Consider the following 15,065-nt stretch of genomic DNA (forward strand, 5'->3'; position numbering starts at 1 on the left):
TTTGAAATTTAAATTTAAATTGCCTCAACTATGTTCTTAATTGTTTATTAAAACATTTTATGATGGCTGCTTTATATTACTTGTCAGATAATTCCAACATCACTGTTATCTCAGTGTTAGCATCTATTGATATTTCCTTTCATCCAGTTTGAGATCTTGTAGGTACGTAGCACAAGTGCTCTTTTAATTGAAACCTGAATATATTGGGTACTATGTTATAAGAAACAAAATCTTATTCAAATCTCTATTAACTAGCTTTTTCTGACTTTACTGTGCCAAGGGGAGGGAAGGGTCCTATTACTGCCATGTAGGAGTAGAAACTTGGCCTCCATTGGCACAAAATGGGGTAAGCTCCCAATTTCTATTGGATTAAAGGCGAACTTCCAAGTTTCCTTCCTTCCTTCCTTCCTTCCTTCCTTCCTTCCTTCCTTCCTTCCTTCCTTTCTTTCTTTTTTCTTTCTTTCTTCCTTTCTTCTCCTCTAATTTATTTGAACCATTGAGAATAAGTCTCAAACCTAACAACTTCGGTGTATATGTCCTATAAAAAATAATTTAATAATCATGGTACAATTGTCAAAATTAGGAAATTGTCATTAAATATTATTTAATCTTATAGTTACCAACTGTATCACTTAGATTCTCATAGCACAAGAAAAATAAATAAACTCAAAACATTTTATAGAAAAATGTATCCTCTTATGTTGGACATTAATATTTGTTCTATTATTTTATTGGACAATAAATCTCCTTATTTTCTTCTTCTCTTGTTATTTTTTTTACCAAATTTTTTATAAGTACTTTCTAGTCAACCAGCTTAGATTTTCTTTACTTGTATCTAACTAGATCTCTATTTGTACCAGTCTTTGTTAGTATAGCAGAATAGAGTAATTCTAAGTAATGCAAAAATAATATTTTTATATATCAATAAAATATGTAGAACATAGCATAACATTTTAGTAGAGAACTTAGAATCTACTAAACCTGGGGAAGGAAAGACCAGGAAGGGTTCAATCACAATCTCTGAAGGACAGCCTAAAACCCTAAGGTGAGTAGTTATAAAAATTTCACCAGGAATAATTCTAATTCTTTAGTCTTCAGGAAAGTTCCCAATTAATTTCTTTGGTTAACTATGTGGTTTGGTTCTTGGCCACCCATGTGGCTACTTTGACCTCTCAAATCACTTCTGTCTTTCAAAATCTCATGAGTTTTTCTTATTGGCAAACTCTATAACCTAGATCCCTATAACAAAGGGGACTCTGGGAAATGTAATTGAATGGTTCTGGTTTATATAAGTCTCCCTGGTGAGTAAACTGTGCTTAAGAGAAGAAATAGTGAATAGGAAAACATCCATCTAGCCCAGGCCATTTGGCTTTCTGGAAAATTACTCAAATAGTTAGAAATACATTGCTAAATCCTGCCATTGGACCCATAATAGAGATAATTTATCTTCCTTTTCCAAAAGATTGATGAATTTGTTTTTGTTATCACTTTTTTAATTTATTCACCCTAGTTAACTATCTAATAAAGATACATATATTATTGTTATTCATTTCTTTTTGGAAACTGTTCACCCATTCCAACCTATTGGTTATAGTTTTACCTACCATGATTTCCCACGACCCTGATTCCATCTTTGGCCAGAGTTTATTGGCATATTATTCAAGTTGAACCAATCAGAGTGCTTTGTTCCCTGTAAACAGTTTATTGTTCTAAAGGTAGATCACTGACCAGATTAGTTAATCAAAATTATTTTTAGTATTTCTTGAAATGTAATTGAGAAATAGAGTTATTCTTTGTCTTTTGGTGGAAAATTTAAGAACTCTTGGCAACTATGCTTCCTATTATGTGGAAAAAGATTGTTGTTAGATAAAAGGGGAATGATACATAGAGAGAAGAACAAAAAATAAAAAGTCATGGAAAAAGAGAGGGGTGTGGTTTAAATTCCTAATTCTAATTATTCCAAAAACTTTCTTCATTGCTCCTTTTCTCATGGTTTGCTTACTCAAATATTGTTTTGTTTATGTGAAGCAATATCTTCTCTCTTTCTCTTCTTCTTCTCTCTCTCTCTCTCTCTCTCTCTCAACTAATTCATACCAGATTTCTGTTACTTCAAAACATATATTATCATAACATTAAAACAAATGCAATATTATCAATATGATTCATATTTGTAAAACTTCCCAACCCAGTTATTTTGAAAAGTGGCCATTTTTTCTCCTCACAAATATTACCTGTACAATCACTGATGTAGTCTTTCAATGATCAAAGTTGATGTTTTAGGTTTAAGAGTTTAAGTACAATTTATCTATGTTGTAGGTATTGCATATGCACTTTTATAAACCTTATTCAATTTAAATCTCCAAACAAGCAAAGTGGTAAAAAAAAAAATATTTCTATTTTAAAGATAAAAATGGAAGCTTTAGAAAAGTAATGTTTTATAGGTCATCCAAAAAAGTAAGTGAAATTCGAGTTCAGGGAATTAGCTCTCACATAAAGGAATCTTGTGTGAATTACAGAAAGTTACCCTGTTGCTGGGCACAGCTCTCAACCAGGATGCATAACTTGGTGGTGTACAGAGCATGAAATAGATTTAAAACCTCACTTGTCATCACCAGATTATTGCCATTGGGCAGTGAAAAGCCTTGGAAACCATCACATGGTACCTGGCATAGTTCATGTCTCAGATTGGATTTGAACTTTTGACTCTAAGTTCAGTTACTCTTCTCATTCAACCATTCTGTATCTGTATTTCATTTCCAATAAAATCTTCATTTTATGATACATCTAGAACATATAAAGACTATCTCAGTTGGTATAAACTGGGTTATGCTATGGTAACAAACAACTATAAAATGTTAGTAATTTAGCTTTACAAAATTGTATTTAATATTCACTGAAATTCTACTCAAAGTCCAGGCACTTATCCGTGGCAACTGAACTCCATGTAGCAATTTAGCATCTTAGACCACTTAGATCTTAAGGTATATCCATACAGATACATGTTTCTACAACTCCCGTGGCAAGAGAAAAACCAAGCTATAGATACATGCATCTGCAATTAAATGCTTCCACGTGGAATCGACATGGCACTTCCATTCACATTACATGATCAAATAAAATCATATGGCCATTACTAACTTCAAGAGTTGGATTAGTTGCCAAAATCGGTTTGGCTCAGTGGACAGAGTGTAGGCCTGAAGACTGAAAGGTCCCAGGTTTGATTCCGGTTAAGGGCATGTACCTTGGTTGCAGGCACATTCTAAATAGGGGGTGTGCAAGAGGCAGCTGATGGATGATTCTTTCTCATCCATGTTTCCAACTCTCTGTTCCTATCTCTTCCTCTCTGTTAAAAAAAAAAAAAATATATATATATATATTGGGTCGGCAGCTAAGTAATTGTGGGTTTCACACACATATGGCTTCAGTTGAATTTTTAGGTTTGCAGACGTAGTACAAATGTAAAACACATTTTGTTATTTGGTAGTTGGCTATTCAGCTGTTAATCAGTGAAAAAAGTTTTTTGATCTGTTTTGTAGTTTTCGTTTGGCGTTCGTTAAAAAATGGAAAATCAAAAGGAACATTTTCGTCATATTTTGCTTTTTTATTTCCACAAGGGAAAAACGCATTGCAAGCTCATAAAAAGTTATGTGCTGTTTATGGTGACGAAGCCTTAAAAGAACGGCAGTGTCAAAATTGGTTTGCCAAATTTTGTTTTGGTGATTTTTCACTCAAAGATGAAAAACGCTCTGGTTGTCCAGTTGAAGTTGATGACTCCCTAATCAAAGCAATAATCAATTCAGACTGTCACAGTACAACACGTGAGATTGCAGAGAAGCTTCATGTATCACATACATGCATTGAAAATCACTTAAAACAACTTGGCTATGTTCAAAAACTCGATACATGGGTTCCTCACGAACTGAAAGAATCACAGTTAACACAACGCATTAGCAGCTGCAATTTGCTAAAGAAACGTAATGAAAATGATCCATTTTTAAAACGACTGATAACTGGCGATGAAAAATGGGTTGTTTACAACAATATCAAGTGGAAAAGATCGTGGAGCAGGCCAGGTGAACCAACTCAAACAACATCAAAAGCTGATATTCATCAAAAGAAGGTTTTGTTATCAGTTTGGTGGGATTACAAAGGAATTGTCTACTTTGAACTCTTACCACCCAACCGAACGATCAATTCTGATGTCTACATTGAACAACTAACGAAATTAAACAATGCAGTTGAAGAAAAGCGGCCCGAATTGACAAATCGAAAAGGTGTTGTATTCCATCATGACAATGCAAGGCCACACACATCTTTGGTCACTCGGCAAAAATTAATGGAGCTTGGTTGGGATGTTTTGCCACATCCACCATATAGTCCTGACCTTGCACCATCTGATTACTTTTTGTTTCAATCCTTACAAAACTCCTTGAATGGTATATTATATATATATTATATATATATATATATATGGAGAGAGAGAGAGAGAGAGAGTTGGATTAGTACTATATCCCATGTGCTCAGACATAAAAAATAACTAGATAATTATGAACAATAGTAATGGTGCTCATATGAATTTATGACTATTTAGTTAGAGTTAATGAGTAATAATGGTTATTCTGATGCCACCATGTCTTCTATCAGAACACTGTGAATCAGCATCAAGGAAAAATATTCTCTCCCCCTCTCCCTCTCTTCTTCTCTCCCTCTTTCCCTTTCTCTGCTTTTGCCAAGCATTTTAGAAAACCTATTTGTCTTTTGTATATCTCTTCTGAGTTGGAAATCTAGTGTTCAAACTAATGCTAAAGTACTATGTATTCAGCCTACCACACAGGGTTGTTATAAATCTTAGGTGAAATAATGGTTACAAAAGGTCTGGGTATACTTTAATATTTTAAGGTGTTATTTCTGTTTTCTCTCTGGACTTTCACTAGGAGCATTTTGGATGACTTTTTTACTGAAAGCCAAACAAATAATTCTTCAGAAGATATAAACCCCAAATCCGGAAAATCTAAAAAACCTAGTTAGGTCTGACAGAGTGGACTGGGCCTCGGATAGAAGGTAAGGTTGGTCAGGACAAGTTGGTGATCCGAATGTGGCTCAGAGCGGAAAATAAAGCATCCCATAGTATAAATGTGAGCCTGCTGAGGTCTGCTCTGTGATTCTCTTTAATAGCGGAGTTGAGAGGTGTTAATGAGCATGACACAGGGCACACAGCCATCCAGTGAATTAGTCATAGCTTGATTCTTTTATGTGCCTTGTCTAATGGCAAACATTATCCAGCAATCACAGCAACAGCACTCTCAGATGGAGCAGAAGGTGTAGAAGGGAGTAATGAGGCTGCCTAAAAACTGTTTCATAGAGCTCTGTACCAATTCACAACAGATAATAGAACTCAAAGTCAGACAGATAATAGAAGCGACAGCCATTTATTGCTAAGAGACTGTCTGAATATTTGTGCATAAAACAGCGCACTCCAAGTTCTTTAATCACATTTCCTGAGAAAAAAGTGGCAAAAAGGAAAGCCACGTGGCAGGCTACTTCCATTAGTGTATTCTAAATGAGTATAAAGAAGAGTAATGAGTAGACAGATATGAAGTAAAAGAATACTGCAGATCAGAGATTGAGCCTGGCTGTTTGAATCCGGCAAAATGGAATATGCTCTCCTTGTCGTTAGGGCAGGGTATTGGAAAAAGATCTCATCCTGGAGTTATTTGATATTCAGGATTGTTAAGAGTCTTAGTTTATAATACTTCTTTGATTCCTGAAAGAGAGGATGGCTCACCAAGACCTCATTCTTTCTTATTTCATGCCTAGACTTTGGCACTTTTTTTTTTTTTATTATCAGAGGCAGCCAATGTGTTTGATAAAGGTCTGGGAGATTGAAGGCATAGTTTGTCATAAGTTTTTATAAAAATAATTATTTTATCTTTTGTCATAATATCTCCAAAAGGACCTCAAAGAGAAATATTTTACAAGATACTTCTTTCTGTAATGTAAAATTCAGAAATTTGGTTTTAGTATTTTTCCCACTCCATCTGGCAATCATATGTTCTGTTCTGGTGTCACATTTTAAAAGGGACATTGACCAGAGGAAGTTCATCCAAAGGGAAGTGTCCAAATGTCACTGGAAATATGAAAACATATTATTTAGAAATGGTTAGAGGGCCTGGGGAAGAATTTGTAATGGGGAGATTTGTGAATGGGGGGCTTGATAACAGTGTTCAAATAACTTGCTGCTTTCTCATGAAGAAGGATTGAATATGTCCTGTAGGACTTTAGAGAGTGGGAAAGAAGGAATAAAGTTAAAGTGGGCTGACCTTAACCTTATTATAAGGAATGATTTGGCTATCCAGGAGTAGAATGGACTATCTGGAAGAAGAGTGAGCTCCCTGTTAGTGGATATATTGAAGCAGAAGCCAAGTAACAACTTGGCAGGGATAATGTAGAAAAAGCTACACTGGACAGTTGTTCTGACTGGTATGAATTACACTTGAACCCAGAATGTCTGTTATATTACTCTTGTTATTAGTCTGTTCCGGGAAGTGCACAAGGATAGAAACTTTAAAGTCTGTGTTTGAAATATTTTTTCTTCTCTTCTGAAGTTAAAAAAAACTTCAATATTGCCCAGCCAGTGTGGTTAATGGTTGAATGCTGACCCATGAAGGTTGGATTGCTGGTCAGGGCACATTCCCTGTTGCAGGCTCCATCCCCAGTGTGAGGCATGCAGGAGGTAGCTGATCAATGATTCTCTCTCATCATTGATGTTTCTATCTATATTTTTCTCCCCCTTATTCTCTGAAATCAATAAAAACATATCCCATGTAATAAATATCGATATGTAATATGTAAATTGACCATCACTCTAACACACAATATAGCTGCCCCATGTGGTCAAAGATGGCCACCCTCATGTGGACAAAAGATGGCTGTCAAAGTAGGCTGACAGGAGAAGGCAGTTGGGGCCAATCAGGCCTGCAGGAGAGGCCAGTTGGGGGTGACCAGGCCTTCAGGGGAGGGCAGTGAAGGGCAATCAGGCTGGCATGGAAGCAGTTAGGCATTGATCAGGTTGGCAGTGTTTCTGGATTGACTTCTGGATCTATTTGGCTTCTCTAGCCTGTGTTTAAATCCTTCTTTCCCTGTGGCACTCAATACTGGTTTGTGGCTTTGGGCTGCCTCAGAGCTGGCTCTCCAATGGTCACTCCCTGCTCTGGTCCCCAGGTTCCAGAAAAACAACTCTCCCCTGCCGTCTCCCAGGGTGTCTCCAACTGGGTGATCTTATGTATTGGGCTTAGTGATCTGAAGCAAGGATTTGAAGAGAAAAAAAGCCCAAGTAAGTGAAAAACGGGTCTGCACGCAAGTCTGCGCAGTCCCCTTTTCCACCTTTGGTCGAAGAAGCTGGCACACTTTTGATATTTTTACACTGTCCTTTCGCATCAGATCAAAATGGGTTGCTTTTTAGCAATCCCTTCTGTTAGCAGCTCTGAGGACCCTCTTCCACATTCATGGATCATGTCATCCCCAACAGCCATGGATTTTTCTAGGCACTGACTTCCTTGGTCCTCCAGCTCCCACAAAGCACACATTTCTCTCTCCCCACCAGGATCAGAGACCTCACCTAATCCCAGGCAAAATCTGACCTTTCAGTGGTGGAGTGTAGAGCTCCTCTGAATCTACATATTTGCACCAATTGGAGACCAGTGTTCTGGGGCTTGCGCAGTTGTATTGTAGATTTTCAGGCTTCCAATAAGATCCACTTTTTCCTTCAAGTTGGTGTGGTCTCCATGTCTGAGCCTGTAGCTCTGGGAGAGGACCAAGAGCAGTGAGGGCTGCCTGGTCAATGGAACCCTGTCCAGCAGTCCCTCACCTTCTCCTGGAGTTTAGCTATCCCTTAACTTGCCAACAAACACCCTCCGTGCGACCCTCAGCTGTTCTTTCTTTCTGCTCTGGGACAAGGCTCAGAACACGTTTGTCTATTCTTCTGCCATTTCCCTCTGCATGGTACCAGTGCTATCGTGCTGGGCTTGGGCGAGAGGTAGACAGGGTAGGCTGTTGAAATCCTCTTCTCCTCCTCCTTCTTTCTTCTTCTTTCTTCTTCTTCTTCTTCTTCTTCTTCTTCTTCTTCTTCTTCTTCTTCTTCTTCTTCTTCTTCTTCTTCATATGATATACTTAACTGTTTCTTATAATATTTTTGTAAACTAGACATTCAAATCTAATAATGTGGTAACTACGAAAATCATATTATATTCTCCCTCCTGGGTTTGCTTTATTTTGCTATTATTTTTATTTATTATATTGTTGTTTTGGTTTTTTATTGTTTTAAGTTGTTTCTATTGCAAGGATCAGCATGAGGTATACATTTAAGGTATTCTCAGTTTTTATGATTCTGTGTCTTTTCTTGGACATATATAGTCATTTGAAAAATTTTCTCTAATATATTCAGTTGTTTTTGACTGTCCTACTCTTTAATGTTGGCCCACAGTCCCCCCACAAAAGGCAAAAAAAAGAAAAATAAAGGTAATGGAAAAAAGACACTGGCCCTTTAAATCCTCTGAGAATAACTTCAACTAGCATTGAGGGGCATGCAACAATGCGAAGGGATGCTTTAGTTATGGTTATCCACCTCTATCCCTACAAAACTATGACAGAATAAGTAATAAGTGATCAGAGCATAGATTCCAGATCTTTGAAGGACAGAGTCCATTTTGCCCACCCTCAATTAAGTTATGTAAAAGCTTCTCTAGGAACATGGTCATACCTGCCTACTAGAAGGCTGAAGGTAAGGGGTGAGCGGCTGCTATTGTGCTAAGAATTGAAATTGACCTAAATTAACTGACTTTATTTTCTAAGTTTCAAGTTTTCAGATTTCAGAGTTCCAAAATAGTTACATCAAACAGATTCTGCCAATGCAATAATTATCTAAGCTGGGAGAAAAGATTCCTGGTGCTTCCTGTTGCACTATCTTCCCAGAGTCTTCTCTCTCTTTTAAGGAAATTAGACTTTTATTTTATTGAAAATTGTTGCAGATAAGATGAGCTCAATGATCAGGAACCCTTTCTGACTGTGAAGATTGGAAATATATAAATGACAAAAAATATATTAGTTGTATGTATTGCTATTTTATTTATCAAGTTGTTTTTAAATCTACACATTCCTTTATCTTTCCAGTGCCCTTAAAAGGAAGGCAGAGTAATTGCTAATATATTCATTTTACATAAGATAAATGTACTTCAGAAAGCCCAAGTTGTCTTGAGTGGCATAAATAGCTAATGTAGCTTTGATTCAAAAGTAGATCATCTGAATTCTAGTACTTGCTGCATAATGCTCATCAGACTACTGTGTTCTGGTTATGAAGAAAAAGATGGGTTTAGATAGAGAATTAAACATGCAGTAACCTGCCTTATGTGCTTAGGTCCTTTGATGAATATACTTGTTTCAGGGAAATTTGTTTTCCACATTTTAAACCATTTTCTTGTCTGTAGGTGCCAGTGATCTGTTTTGTACTTACTTCTTGTTACCTGCTTTTTCCAGAACCCATTCTTGTGAAAATAACTGATACATGTTTAAAGTTCATGTGTACTTCCTTGTATTTCAGCTATTGGCAGATCTGAAGTCTAAATCATGAAGCAAAAACACTGTAGGCACCAGAGAGATGAATTGCAAATGTAATATTTTAATCAGAATGAACTTTTTAGTTTCTGGATTTACAATGTGTAGGTAGGGCTTTCCTGTTCTGCCTGCCACTGGGTAGATTGCATATATTATAAAAGATATCTTTAATGCAGTACCCTCATTTTATAAGTGGAGAACTGAAGCCAAAAGAGGTAAACTAATTTTTCAAGGTCACTCCATTACCTCTTTGTTTTATTAAAGATAGTAACCTCTAGCTCAGTGACTAACAATCTGTGAGAGGTTGAATTCTCTGCAAAGCAAATGCTGATAGAGATATTAGTGTTTTGGGGACCATGACTGTGGGAAGGAAGGATCAAATACATGAATGAGGACAGAGAAAAATGGTCCTGTTATAGGTGAACAAGTTGCCTGCTGGCTTCTTCAACTACCACCAGAAAGAGATCTGATCTAAATTGGTTGATTAGAGTTTTTGCACTTTGCAATGGCCAGGCCTTTATAGCCCAACCTCCACCAGTTCTTAGATGTATGCCACACTAGGAAGGAAGTCACTTTGGGCAAGGCGATTCCTGAAGGGTTGACAGCTAGCAGGTACCTATAACAGGAATTACAGAAACTGGGCAAGAAGACCTTCTTTGAAGGGAAGGAAGGCTATGTCTTTCCAAGTCCATCCTAAGAGCCTTGCTGATTGTGAGAATCAGATATTGTATCCAAGCGTTATCAACACTTGTAGTGAAACTTGGACTTTGAAATCAGGATCCCCTTGCTTCTAGCTACTGTATTGATCATTCTCCTTTGGTCTTAGATTTCAAACTTTCTTAGGACTTTGTGAATTGGAGTATTTGTGATTCTTAGATCTGAGCTCTTGAACTGTGAAGAATCTTGCTAATTTAAATGATTCAGTCTATTTATTTTCATGCTCAACCTCCATAAAAAATATTTAAGTGTATTCCTGAAGATTTAACAGCTCCAGATATAGGACAGAATACTCAATATCAAGTATTCTAAATATTTCTCCAAACTCTGTAACTTAAAACATATTTGATTATTGTCCTTGAAGGTGTATGTTGATAAATGATTATCTTAAGGAGGTTTTGGAATCTACAGCATTTGTGTCTAAGACAACAGCCTTCATCTGATAAGTATTAAACTAGAATTCTCTAGTAATTAGAGGATTTGAGGACATTATTCAGACCTTGCTCTGAATCAACAGTCTTCACCCAAGACTCAAACTCAATGATTACATTCTACCTGCCCTCTATATTGACATGTTGATGTCTTGTTTGCTTTTTAAGTAACGGCTCAAAACGCCTCCTCCAAGAGGTCTAAATGACTCAATACATGCAACAAAACACTTAACCTCACCTAGCATATATATGCTAGAATTCAACAAATTTTAACTATTATTGACATATTTTAATGGCTTTTTAATCTTCCAAATGAAGTTCTATAATTTTCACCCTGCAACTTATTACATTAGATGTTTTAAAGTCAAAACAAAGACATTTTTCCACATGCCGTTTTAACCTTAGCCTGTGGTTTCAGAGACAATGCTTATGTTTGTGTGCCACTTATATTTACTCCACACATGTCCCATGCATATTGTTCAAACAGTGGTACAGAGAAGAAGAGGATGAGAATGAGTGTCATAGGCACCCACAAGGCATTGAGTCTCAGAACTTAAGAGTTGGAATGGACTTAGAGACCATCTGGCCCAAGGACTCAGACAGCTCCTTAAACCAGTATACCCTCCATTCCTCTACACTATTCCTTCCTCAAAATAGCAGAGCAGTCCATCCCATATTTGAATGTTAGGTCTACTCTTAAGTATCATACAGACCTAGAGGAGGTACCATTCTTCCTTATTTTGAATAGTGTCTTTCAAGATTTACTGAGGTCTATTATGGCTGGTCAATATAAAATGAAGCTATAGATCTGTGCTTTATATACTGTCTGACTTTTAAAATCAATTTGTCTCCTGCTTAATTTTTGGTAGCCGAGTATGAACTAGAGATTTACTTTAATCTTTAGAGGGTTTGTTGCGTCTCTCTCTCTCTCTCTCTCTCTCTCTCTCTCTCTCTCTCTCTCTCTCTCTCTCTCTCTCTCTCTATCTATCTCTCTCTCTCTCTTCCCCTTCTCCCCCTCTCACTTTAATCATCTCTAGCTCCTTCTCAATCCTATCTTTCAGGCTGTTCTGGGAAATTCGTGCTTATTACTTATACTTATCCAAATGTGACTCTTTTTAAAGATCCTTTTTCCCTTTTTGTAAGCCTGAGAATTCCTGGTTCAATATTTTTATTTATTTATTCCAAGAGTTGTCCTTGCTCTAATCTTCTTTTAGGGGTACCTATAAAACCATGATTACAGAAAAGATACATAGATTTTACATAGACAATGAAGACATTGAAATCTGTGGGATCCCCTTTCATATCCCACGTGGTTATGGGTTCTGGTTCAGGGTTCAGGCTCTGGAGAAGGGCTGCACACAAATGAAAAGAGACTAGAATAAATTTAATTTGGCGATATGGAGTAGTCCAACTCTAGTGGGAGAACTAGTCACTGCTCTGGCCCTGCTATCCCTTTTATTGTGGCTATAGGGAAAACACCCATAGCACTTAGGCAGGAAATAACAGAAATTTACATAAGACAAACAGAGGTAATTTATGTAACTTATGTAAGGCTGCTTCAGGTAACAATGTCTCAACTACAAGGTGAATGGTTAGAACAATTAATGTTGTTGACAACCTTCTTGGCTTCCTGTCCATATCTCTCTATTAGTGAAACAGTAATTGTTTTTCGGCAAAAATTGTTAAAGATTTTGCTTACCTTAGTTCAGTCATCAATTCAAAATGATATTGCAGCCAAGACATCAAGAGAATGCTGAAACTCAGAAGGGTAGCACTTGAAAAATTAGAGATCACCAAGAAGAACAATGTGACATTTAATACCAAGGCTAAAATCATCCACACTCTCTATTCCCAATTACTATGTCTACTGTGAACAGTAGACAGTGAAGAAGGATGATGGGAAAAAATTAATTCATTTGGATTGTCCTGTTAGAGAAAATCCTACAGATACTCTGTATTACCACATGAACAAAAAGTAGGCCCTAGAGAAAATTAGGCCTGAAAAATTGATAGAAGCAAAAATGACAAAACTGATGCTATCCTTACTAGTGTACATTATGCAAAAGTAGGGATCTTTGAAAAAGACAATAATTATGGGAAAAGTAGAAGACAGCAGGAGAAGAGGAAGACTAAATATGAAATAGATGGACTCCATTAAGAAAAAACAAAAACAAAACATTGGTTTGAATTTACAGTATCTGAACAGGGCAATTGAAGACAGGACTTTATGGACATCACTCATTCATAGAATCTCCAGGAGCTGGAACCAATTCAATGGCTTGTAACAAACATGACTATCTTCCTAGTTCTTATCATCTCTCCTTAGGGAAGTAAGAAAAAATTATATTTTTTTAGGCCAAGGATTGCAAAGTAAATCTTATTGTGTGGCTTTTTCTCTTGTTTTGATCTGCTCACAACTTTGTCCAAGAAAAATTTGGTGAAAATAAACATATTGAGAAACCAAGATGGCGGCATAAGTAAACACCTAAAATGCTACCTCACACAACAATTTCAAAACTACAACTAAAAGACAAAACTGACACCATCCAGAACCACAGGAAAACTGGCTGAATGGAAATTCTACAAGTAGAAGGAAAAAGAAAAACATATTGAGACTCAGTTTCAAAAGACTGAGGTATGCAGGTACGTGCACGGAGAGGACTGGTGGCTGAATGCGTGGCTGAATTTCTCAAGCGGGAGGGAGACTGAAGCTCCTGACTGTGCTGAACTCCAGTTTTAGATGAGAATCTGGGAACTCAGACTCATTCAGGGGCAATCTGGACTGTCAGGAAAAGAGAAAAGTACACTGAAACTCAGGGGAGCTGCAGAAAGCAGAGGTCTGGAGGCACACACACGCAGAGAGGACTAACTGCTCAATGCATGGCTGACTTTCTCAAGTGGGATGGAGACAGAAGCTCCCAACTGTACTGAATTCTAGTTCCCGACAAGACTCTGAGAACCCAGACTCATTCAGGGAGAAACTGGACTGTCTGATAGCAGGCAAAACACTTTTAGAGGTTCTTGCAGCGATTCCCAAGGGACACTGAGAACCAGGGGCCTCATAGGGCAGGGCTGAGGGGAATCTGCTCTGCCCTGAGACTCCACCCCATTGAAGCTGAGCACAGAGGCTTTTGCAATTTTGCAAGTCTTGTCTCATAAGGGTGTCTCCAGCAAAGCAGTTCTCCCAGCATAGACACAGCTGATCCTCATAGCTAATTGGCCTGAAGGTCAATTCCTCCCAGTAATACCAACAAAAATCAAGACTTAACTACAACAAGGCTGTGCACACAGTCCACAAACGGGTGCATCAAGAGTGTCCACCTCAGGTAATTGGTGAGGCTAAGCCACTGGGCCCTATAGGAAACTTAGCACACAAAGCTACTCTACCAACTCAAGGAAGCAGCAAAAATGTAGAGACAAAGTGGCAGATCACAAATGAAAGAAATGGAGGAAAACAAATGACTGGATATAGAATTCAAAACCATGGTTATAAGGCTTTTCAAGAATTGTCTAGAAAAGGCTGATATATTTAGTGAGACCCTCTAGGATAGGGGTGTCGAACTCAATCAGAGAAGGGGCCAAAATCTAAAATCCAGCCTAAATCGCGGGCCGAATGGTTTACTGAACAGTCATAAACTGTCATTGTGATGGAAACGCAGCGGAGTGCAGTGATGACAGCGCGGTGCGGGCCACATTGCAAGGCCTGGCGGGACGGATTTGGCCCGCGGGCCTTGTGTTTGACACATGTGCTCTAGGATATTAAAAACGTTCAACTAGAAATTAAACATACACTGACTGAAATAAAAAATATTATACATGGACCTAACGGCAGACTAGAGGACTGCAAGAATCAAGTCAAAGATTTGAAATACAAAGAAGCAAAATACACTCCTCCCCAGAAAAGCAAAAAGAAAAAAAAAAAAATCCAAAAATTTGAAGATAGTGTAAGGAGCTTCTGGGACAACCTCAAGCGTACCAACATCTGAATTATGGGGGTTCCAGAAGAAGAAAGAGAGGTCAAGATACTGAAAACATATTTGAAGAAATAATGACTGAAAACTTCCCCTAACTGGTGAAAGAAATAGACTGACAAGTCTAGGAAGCACACAGAACCCCAAACAAAAGGAATCCAAAGAGGACCATACCACCTCATAATTAAAATGCCAAGAGCAAAAGAGAAACAGAGAATGATAAAAGCAGCAAGAGAAAAACATTTTGTTACCTATAAGGAAGCACCCATATGATTGTCAGCTGATTTCTCAACAGACACTATGCAGGCCAAACAGGAATGGCAAGAAATATTCAAAG

The sequence above is a fragment of the Pipistrellus kuhlii genome, unplaced genomic scaffold, assembly GCF_014108245.1.
Source record: "Pipistrellus kuhlii isolate mPipKuh1 unplaced genomic scaffold, mPipKuh1.p scaffold_m20_p_2, whole genome shotgun sequence".
NCBI lineage: Eukaryota > Metazoa > Chordata > Mammalia > Chiroptera > Vespertilionidae > Pipistrellus > Pipistrellus kuhlii.